General features: G+C 40.8%; 1 non-coding gene across 1 annotated transcript; it reads left to right on the forward strand.

The window, feature by feature from the left end:
• Positions 1-7,146: 7,146 nt before the first annotated feature.
• LOC141688220 (small nucleolar RNA R71) lies at positions 7,147-7,253 on the forward strand. Its single transcript, XR_012561678.1, has one exon. It is a non-coding gene; the product is annotated as a small nucleolar RNA R71 (small nucleolar RNA).
• The last annotated feature ends 1,215 nt before the right edge of the window (positions 7,254-8,468 follow it).

The raw sequence follows: 8,468 nt of genomic DNA on the forward strand, positions 1-8,468 counted from the left end.
AAGTTATACCCTGAAATGCAAAAACACTAGAAAAATACATCAAATACACAAAATACTTGATTTCAAGACATCAATTCAAGCCATTATAAGACGTTCTAAGTGGTATAAAATGCCACTCATCACACCCCCAAACTTAAATCGATGCTTGTCCTTAAGCATCACAAACTCAAAAACAAAATAAAACATGCATGAATGCAAACTACATGAAATTCATTGATCCCCATCGCGATGACTAAACCAACCAACACATAACATCTCAATAACTGCAATTAGGCGACTAAAGATCAATCAAATCACGCAAGCTAACATACAACTAGAAACGTGGTGTGTGCGAATGCTTAACAGATATGCTTCGAAACTAGATCATTTATTATAACTCAATTATCCTCAAGGAAATCATAAGATTATACGTAAAATATATTCTAGACATAAAATGACTTATAACACTTCAAGATCAATGGAGCTTATTACGGAATCATGCTTTTATTCAATACACTAAATAAATGCTTATTTGATCGTGCAATGAGTGAGGTCCACAAAAGACTTATGTAATGGCATCTCTTTAGCGAGCGTTAGGTTAGCGGATCCCAGACTACAAAAGCCTTAGGTCACTAGGCACAAAGTCCCCTAAGAACTTAATATCTCGAATACCAAAGAGCTCACTCGTGATCAATTATGCATTAAACCATCTTTTTTCTCTTTTTTTTTCTTCTTATTTTTTTATTTTTTTTCTCTTTTTTTTCAATTTCTGAGCAAGTACGTTTCACTCCATCTTGCTCAACCCTATACTACTCGCATACAATACGAGCCGGCTACTAGCCATTTGACGCCTAGCCACATTTAACAATGAATTCCAATTTTTACTCCAATTTTATCTTTTCATGCCTTTTATCATTAAGAGCCTATCATACATTCTAAGCATAAGCAATAAATTAACCTCAAAAACCATCAAACCATGACAATAATCTAGTCCTTAAGGATACTCTAAGACTTAGCGAAATACAAGTATTTCTAGCATGCAGGCCAACCTAACAAGATTCAACATCACTCTATCGCTATCACTACACTCGCATCAATATCACATATCAATTGGTAAAGCAACACAAAAGGGATCATGGAATATGCATGAGCTATATGACATGATAAATAAAGCTATATAAAAAAACTATATGGAAAAAATATGCAACTATATGAACTAAACTATCATGAATATGCAACTACATGACACACACACAAATATGTTCCTTAACTACCACCCCCAAACTTAAAATCTTCACTGTCCCCAGTGAAGGTAATAGAAAGTAATACAGGGTATACCTACTCAGAGAAATCATCATTATCACCCTCAGAGGGTGAAGTGTCAGGAGGCAGATAAGCAGAGTCTTCACCAAAGATGGGCCACTGGATGTCAGCTCCAAGGCCTCTGAAAGCTGTCCCAAGTACTAGGGTGAGCTCCTGCGCAAACCTACTCTGTGACTCATACATCACATCCATCCTCCTGGAAAGCCTCATGTACTAGACATCAGCCATCCCTGAACCATCTCCTCCTTGGCCTCTAGAAGAACCTGCCTCGCCATGAGCCTGGCTGGGCCTAGCCATCGTAGCACCAGCTGCTGGACGTCCTCCTGGAAGACGATATCCCAAACCATGCTCCTCGGGCTCTCCACCCGTCCACTCCTGCATCGCATTCAACATCGATGAATCAATAGGAGCGGCCGACATCTGCAGCTGCTCATAAGAAGGCTAGTGGACTCCAACTGCCTTACTCAGCTTCGTGATAACAGAGGCATAAGGGATGTTGTTATGCGTCCTCCCCCTCAAAAACTTCAAAATCCCTTGGTAGATGAACTCACCAAGGTCCACATAATTCTCCTCATTCAGAATCCCCCATAACAACCTGGCTCTCTCAACTGTAACCTCATGTGCATGTGAAGAAGGCAAAATATTAGCACAAATAAAGGCATTCCATGCACGGGCATACCTGTTCATCGCAACAGCCGGGAAAGAATGATATTCATTAGATACCGTCTTAAACTTCCACACCGTGCCCGGATGACAGAGAGTAGCAATAATCAAATCTGAGTCAAAATCCTCAGGGGTCTTCTCATTCCAATTCTCCTCCTGGGGCTTCCTTTGTCGCTGCCCAATAACACGGCGAATCGCCTCGGGCTGATAATCAACCGTAAGCCCACGAACAACAGAATACCCATTCTTGTCGGCCTTGGCGTTCACATAGAACTCTCAAACCACACTCACCGGGACCGCCTCAGGTGACTCACAAAAAGTCATCCAACCCTTCTCTACAATCATCGATAATAACTCACCATCCCTCCCTGATGGAAAAAATCCCCTCTCTTTCAGAATCAGCTTAGTCGGAAGCCTAGCATAATCCTCCTCAGCAGCGCTATCCACCAATCGGGGCCTCGCAGCAGTACCCCTTGAAGAATAAGCAGTCAGAATGGTGCTGCTGCTACCGACAGTTCGAGATCTCTTTGGGGCCATTGAAACTGAGAATAAGAGTTATAGAGTTGTGTTTTGTGTGTAGGAAAGGGTTTGTAAGTTAAAAGTATATGGGAGTGTATATGAAGAGGTTGTGTGTATATATAGGGTAGGATTTAGGATTAAAAATTGATTAGGAGTGGGGTTTGTGGCTTGTTTGTAAGAGAAAATTCGTGGGTTAATGGGGTTATGGCTGTGGAATTGTTTTTATGTTTTATTTTCTATTTTTTTTATAAGGCTGATTTTTTTTTCAAACAGTAGGTCTCCAGGCAGTCGCCTGGAACCAGCAGGCGGGCGCCTGCCAGCAAGCGGCCGCCTGGAACCTACAGGCGGGCGCCTGGTAGGTTCCTGGAAAAAAAAATTCTGCCTTTTTTCTGATTTTTTTGGGTTTTTGGATAGAGTACTAACTTCTAAAGGAGCCTATAGTCTCACATCTTGGGTTGCCTCCCAAGAAGCGCTTCTTTTACGTTATTAGCTTGACGTAGAGTAGTTCGATCAAGTTGACAATAAAATGGCACTAACCACTTCCCGGTTTGCCGTGTCCCCATAATAGTGCTTCAATCTCTGAACATTAACTTTGAATGCTTGGCCCAGATCGTTCTCAAAAATTTCCACCGCTCCGTGTGGAAACACAGTTTTGACGATAAATGGTCCAGACCACCTTGATTTCAACTTTTCAGGAAAAAGTCGGAGACGAGAGTTGAATAAAAGAACTTGTTGCCTCGGCACAAATAACTTAGGAGATAACTTTCTGTCGTGCCACCTTTTCACTTTTTCCTTGTATATTTTGTTGTTTTCGTATGCTTGAAGTCGAAATTCATCAAGTTCATTTAACTGAAGTATTCGCTTCTTCCCAGCTGCATCTAGATCAAGGTTTAACTTCTTAAGTGCCCAATAAGCCTTATGCTCAAGCTCCGCAGGTAAATGACATCCCTTACCATAGACAAGTTGAAATGGGGACATCCCAAGTGGAGTCTTGTATGCTGTTCTATAAGCCCAAACAGCTTCATCGAGCTTCAAAGACCAATCTTTCCTCGATGGACAAACAACTTTCTCTAAGATGCGCTTGATCTCTCTATTAGACACTTCAGCTTGACCATTAGTTTGCGGATTATAGGCAGTAGCAATACGATGATTCATATTGTAGTGTTGCATCATAGAAGTAAACTTACGATTGCAAAAATGCGACCCCTCATCACTTATGATAACTCATGGCGTTCCAAACCTTGTAAAAATATTTTCTTATGAAGAAAACTCAACACTACCTTTGCATCATTCATCGGTAGAGCCTTGACTTCTACCCATTTCGAGACATAATCGACTGCCAACAAGATATACTGATTATTGCAGGACAAGATAAATGGTCCCATGAAATCGATTCCCCAAACATCGAAGACCTCAACTTCAAGCATCACATTTAAAGGCATCTCATCCTTTCTAGTAAGATTCCCAACTCTTTGGCAATGATCACACCTTAAAACATACTGATGTGCATCCTAAAACAACGTAGGCCAGAAAAAACCTGCTTGAAGAATACGAGCTGCTGTCTTTTCACCACCATAATGTCCACCATAAACTGTGGAATGACAGTCTCATAATATCCCCCCTGTCTCACAAAATGGGATACATCTCCTGATGATCTGGTCAGCTCCTTGTCCAAAAAAATATGGTTCATCCCACATGTACCACTTCACCTCATGCAAAAACTTCTTCTTTTGAGCCGCATTTATATTAGGAGGCATTATATTGCTGACAAGATAGTTCACAATGTCTGCGGACCATGGCTCTTCCTCCTGAACTGCAAACAACTGCTCATCCGAAAAAGATTCGTTGATCAATGTCTTATCATGTGAAGTAGAATCGGGATTCTCCAGTCTAAAGAGATGGTCAGCTACTTGATTTTCACTATCTTTTCGATCCTTGATCTCTAGCTCAAATTCTTATAGCAAGAGCACCCAACGAATAAGTCTAGGCTTCGAATCCTTCTTTGAGACCAGATAGCAAATGGCAGCGTGATCAGTGAATACTGTCACATTTGTCCCAAGTAGATAAGATTGAAATTTTTTGAAACCAAAAACTATAGCCAAGAGTTCCTTCTCAGTAGTGGTGTAGTTCATTTGAGCTCTATTAAGCGTCTTACTAGCATAGTAGACCACATGAAAGATATTATTCTTGTGCTGCCCAAGAACTGCTCCCACTGCATAATCACTCGTATCACACATCATTTCAAAAGGTTCTGTCTAATCAGGTGCCGTAATAACTGGTGCAGTTATTAAACTCTTCTTGAGAGTCTCAAATGCTGCCAAGCATTCATCATCAAATTTGAAAGGCACATCTTTCTCGAGCAAGTTGCACAACGGCTTAGATATCTTAGAGAAGTCCTTGATGGAACGTCGATAAAAACCCGCATGACCAGGAAAACTACGGATTCCTTTCACAGAAATAGGTGGCGGAAGATTTTCAATGACTCCCACCTTGGCTTTATCCACCTCAAGACCTTTACTAGAGACTTTATGCCCAAGAATGATGCCTTGTTGCACCATGAAGTGACATTTTTCCCAATTGAGCACCAAATTAGTTTCCATACACCTTTTGAGCACCGAACGGAGATTATTCAAACATTCATCAAACAAATGTCCAAAGACGGAGAAGTCGTCCATGAACACTTCGACATTATTTCCAATCACATCAGAGAATATAGCCATCATGCATCCCTGAAAAGTGGCAGGTGCACCACATAAGCCAAAAGAAACTCTGCGAAAAGCAAACGTGCCAAATGGACAAGTGAAGGTAGTCTTTTCTTGATATCCTGGTGCAATACAAATCTGATTATAACCCGAATAGCCATCCAGAAGATAATAATACTCACGACCAGCCAACCTATGAAGCATCTGATCAATAAATGGAAGAGGGAAGTGATCCTTCCTCGTGGCTTTGTTCAACTTTCTGTAGTCCATGCATACCCTCCATCCTGTGACTGTTCGAGTGGGGATGAGCTCGTTCTTCTCATTTGCTACCACAGTAATACCTCATTTCTTAGGTACACATTGCACGGGGCTTACCCAACAACAGTCATAAATAGGATATATGATTCCTGCATCCAGCCACTTTAGAATTTCTTTCTTCACCACTCCTTTCATGATAGAATTAAGTCTTCACTGTTGCTCAACAGTCGGCTTGTTACCTTCCTCTAGCAGAATTTTATGTATGCAATACGAAGGGCTGATCCCTTTTATATCTGCTATAGTCCATCCGATGACCGATTTGAATTCTCTCAAGATCCTCAAGAGCTTGTCCTCATCACTACCTGAAAGGTCAGATGTAATAATAACAAGCAAAGTAGATGCATCACCTAAAAAAGCATACCTCAAGTGTTCAGGCAATGGTTTAAGCTCCAAAATAGGTGCTTCCTCAATAGATGGTTTGAGCTTTCCCTCAGCATTCTTGAGATCAGTATTACCAAGAGATTCAAATGGCATGTCTAGCTTTCGCTTCCAAGGAGAAGCACTTAGAAATTATAGTTACTCATTGCCTTCCTCATCTTCACTGTCAAATTCCCCCAATAAGGCTTTTTCTAAGGCATCAGACCTTAGCACATGATCAAGTTTTGAAGTTACCGCAGAATCAATCAAATCCACCTTGAAGCACTCCTCATCTTCTGTAGAGAATTTCATCGCATTGAATGTTACATCCTGACCTTGCACCCACATAGTAAGTTCACCTTTTTGCACATCTATCAAGGTATGTCCTGTAGCCAAGAAAGGTCTTCCCAAGATTATGGGAATCTTCTTATCTTCCTCGAAATCCAGAATGACAAAGTCTGCAGGAAAGATGAGCTTATCCACCTTTACTAACACGTCCTCCACGATGCCTCGTGGGTATGTAATAGAACGATCAGCTAATTGTAGAGTCATGTAGGTTGGCTTTGGATCAGGCAAATTCAGCTTTTTGAAGATAGACAACGGCATCATATTGATGCTTGCTCCCAAATTGCAAAGGCACTTGTCGAATGACAACTTGCCAATGGTGCAAGGAATGGTGAAGCTACCTGGATCTTTAAGCTTTGGAGGTAATTTTTGTTACAGCACATCACTACACTCTTCCGTTAGAGTAATGGTATCAAGATCGTCCAGTTTCACCTTCCTTGAAAGAATACCTTTCATGAATTTTGCATAGCTAGGCATTTGCTCCAAAGCCTCAGCGAAAGGTATGTTGATGTGAAGTTTCTTGAACACCTCCAGAAACTTACCAAACTGCTTATCCAACTTTTATTTTAGCAGTCGCTTAGGAAAAGATGGTGGAGGATAGAGCTATTTCTCCCCTGTATTACCCTCAGGTAGAGTGTGTTCAACAGTAGTCTTCCTTGGTTCCCCCTCTTTCTCCTTTTGCTTTTCTTCTCCATATTAAACTTCAGCTTCTCCGTCTTTTGCTTTTTCAGCTGCATCAACTTGTAAAATGCCCGCTACCTTCCCAGGCATCATTCTTTGAGTTGGGTTTTGATGCTCGTTTACAACCATAGTTTCAATAAGATTATAGGCCTCAGTATAGCTTTTGGCCCACAAGGCGCCTCCAGCTGCTGCATCGAGCATGGGCCGAGATTGGGCCCCCAAACCATTGGAGAACCCAGTGATCACCATCCAGTTAGGCATACCATGATGTGGACACTTTCTCAACATCTCCTTATAGCGCTCCCAAGCTTCGCACATAGATTCTGTTGGTTGCTGCACAAACTGAGTAAGAGCACTCCTCATAGCTGCAGTCTTGGCCATTGGATAGAACTTCACCAGAAACTTTTGCGCAAGATCTTCCCAAGTAGTGATGGACCCAGCTGGTAAAGAATGTAACCAGTCCTTAGCTTTATCCCTCAGAGAGAATGGGAAAAGCCTCAGCTTGATAGCCTCATCAGTAACACCATTATATTTGAAAGTACTACAGATCTCGACGAAATTCCTGATATGCATGTTGGGAACTTCAGTAGCAGCACCTCCAAAAGAAATAGAATTCTGCACCATCTGAATAGTTCCCGACTTGATTTTGAAAGTATTGGCCTGAATAGCCGGATGAATGATGCTTGACTAAATGTCATCAATTTTAGGCCGAGAAAAGTCTATAAGAGCTGGATTTGCTGGAACTATACGATGACCCATGATTACCGATTCTTTCTTTTCACTCTCTTTATCCGAATCTTCAAAATCTATCTTCTCCGGAATATCAAGAACTGAGTCTGTCTCCTCAGTCGTATCTAGAGTCCTCTTGCGAGTGCGAGAACGTGTTTGCATAAACGCTCGCTAGAGTACCTGAAACACAACCGAAAATAATAAGTAACAAATGACCACTAATGGCAAGTACATAAACTAAACAAATTAACACCGAGTCCCCGGCAGCGGCGCCAAAAACTTGTTAGGCACAAAGCATGCGCTAATAATTCACGCAAGTATACGCGTTCGTAAGTAATATAGAAGAATTTCTAGTTCATTCCCACAGAGACTTAGACTAATTATATTTAATTAACACTTACTCACCAATGTATAATTACTTCTCAATGTCAAGATAATAACACTTAAGGCTGATTAACTAATTATTAACTATGAAAATTAAACACTTAAATTAACACTTGAATTAACAATATTAAACACACATGAGATCATAACTTCATTACTACTTCATTCAATAGTTATTGTTATTACCCTTAGCATGTAACGGTGATGACATTAATCGAACAACACGAAACTGATAAAAGCCAACTTTCGTTGCACAAGTACCATTCTACCAAGCATCCATAATTAAGATAGAAGTTGAATAGGCATCAATTATGTTGAGACCATATAAGTCTACAGAATTTGACAACATAACGATTTAAGTGCAAGTTATTCATTATGATTACACAGGGCAAGTAAAACGGTTAGAGTTACCCACTAATCATGCATACAATACATGAACCTATGCTAGCATGGCAAGTTCTAAATCTC

This window comes from Apium graveolens, chromosome 9 (genome assembly GCF_009905375.1).
Source record: "Apium graveolens cultivar Ventura chromosome 9, ASM990537v1, whole genome shotgun sequence".
Taxonomy (NCBI): Eukaryota; Viridiplantae; Streptophyta; class Magnoliopsida; order Apiales; family Apiaceae; genus Apium; species Apium graveolens.